Below are 2,060 nucleotides of genomic sequence, written 5' to 3' on the forward strand. Positions count from 1 at the left end.
ACTTGTACCTAGAGGTGCACAAAATCGGGTATTCTCAGGAACCGGAACCGGGTATGATCAACAAAAGTCAAAACCAGGTCCGGGTATAGTCGGGTATTTGACCGGGTTTTGACCGGTTCCATCGGGTTTTTTTCGGGTTTCGGGTAGGGTATGGTCTTTTGACCGGGTATTGGCGGAACCAGTAGTTCCACCGGGTCCGGTTCGGGTACAGTTCTCGGGGGAAAACCAAAACCTGGTCCGTACCCGCGGGTAGGGTAGGGTCCGGTTCCGGGTAGGAATCGCCGGGTCGGGTCCGGAACCAGTTTTTTTGTGTACCTCTACCTGTACCCGTACCTAAAATCAGGAAATCTTGGTACCCATACATGTACCCAAATTATATGGTATAGGTACGGGTAAAGGTACTTTGGGTACGATACTCGCTTTGGTACCCCCTTTGTTCTTTTTTTTTAAATCTCCACTAAACTAGGTAACGATACGATACAATCAATTATCTATAATATCAAAACCGTAATACCATAACAAGAACCATAATACCGCAACCAAAGCATAATACCAAAACTAAAAATGAAACAAATCAACTATAATATAAAATTCATTCTCTTTTCCTTTTCTTTGTTTATTACTTTCTTAATTTCTATAGAAAAATAAGGGAGAAAATTAATACATGTTATCTAATGATATATACAATTAAACATACATGAAATAAAATATACGAATACACAATATATGAATACACACATATAGATAGAGAATGAAGTTATTCAACTAATATATATTATGTTTTGAAAATCCCTCTTGAAAGTTAAGTTATGAATGCTGGAAACCTAATAAAAGCCCTTACATATTATACATGAAATAAAATATACGAATACACAATATATGAACACACACATATAGATTGAGAATAAAGTTATTCAACTAATATATATTATGTTTTGAAAATCTCGCTTGAAAGTTAAGTTATGAATGCTGGAAACCTAATAAAAGCCCTTACATATTCTAAAGGGGTACCAATATCCGTAATACCCGTACTTGTACCCGTGCCTGTACCCGAAAGTACATGTACCTATAATCTGTAAATCTAGGTACCCATACACGTACCTAATAGACATGTACGGGTACTGAACAGATACGGGTACAGGTATTCGAAAAAAAAAACTCATCCCTACTCCACAGTGCTACCAAGGTAGTGCCATTTTGTTAAAACTATTAGCTAAATGAAATCAGAACGTACAACTAGACACTATAAGCTTAACATAAGGAAAGAATGTTTGGTCGATCACACACACACTGACACACCCATAGAGGCGCACGGAATACCCGGTTCCTACCCGTACCCGACACGCGGGTATGACCTGGTTTTGGGGTTCTCCCCGAACCTGAACCCGACCCCGACCCGCTGGAACCAGTTCCACCTTTACCCAATCAAAACCCAACCCTACCCTATCCAAAGAAAACTCGGAAAACCATGTCAAATAACCGACTACACCCGAAGCCGATTCCTATCTAACCTGGTTCTGACTTTTGTTAACCATACCCGGAACCGGTTCTAGTTCTTGAAAATACCTAGTTTGTGCACCTCTACACACCCATCTACCCCTCGTAAGTTGTAAACTACTCTAAGAGAAAATCTACTCCCTTAGTCCCTCCCATGCGAGGTTTTGAACCCTAGTATTCACTTCCAAAAGCAAGAACCTTTATTACTAGCCAATGCTAGAATGTCTAGTATCTAGTTCCTCTAAAGGGATTTAAGCACAATGACCAGAAGCCTCTAGGCTAAGATTTCACTCCACATAATATGAAAAGATCTTCTAACCGTAGTTACTGTTGCCGTTAATAAGTTCCGTATAAACATCCTTAGTTCCTTACCAAGGTGACATTACTAACAAAAGCTTAGGAAACAAAATTTTCTACATGATGGGTTGCGGAGTCCTGTCACTTTTTACCTAATGTCCTATAAACAACAAGAAAACACAACCGATTGGTCAAAAGTAAAGTTAAAAGCAACACATGTATGCCGTTAACAAGGGTTGGTAACTATAACCACATTCCCAATGAAT

General features: G+C 39.3%; 1 pseudogene across 1 annotated transcript in view; it reads right to left on the reverse strand.

Moving 5' to 3' along the window:
- Positions 1 to 1,981: 1,981 nt before the first annotated feature.
- LOC143571121 (protease Do-like 1, chloroplastic) overlaps positions 1,982 to 2,060 on the reverse strand; it is a 4,284-nt pseudogene continuing 4,205 nt past the window's right edge. The window contains exon 9 of the transcript XR_013142044.1: positions 1,982 to 2,060. This exon is cut by the window's right edge and continues 222 nt beyond it. The product of XR_013142044.1 is annotated as a protease Do-like 1, chloroplastic (transcript).

Source organism: Bidens hawaiensis, unplaced genomic scaffold, assembly GCF_021521415.1.
Source record: "Bidens hawaiensis isolate Kalapana, Puna unplaced genomic scaffold, B.hawaiensis_p1.1 tig00025199_1, whole genome shotgun sequence".
Lineage (NCBI taxonomy): Eukaryota > Viridiplantae > Streptophyta > Magnoliopsida > Asterales > Asteraceae > Bidens > Bidens hawaiensis.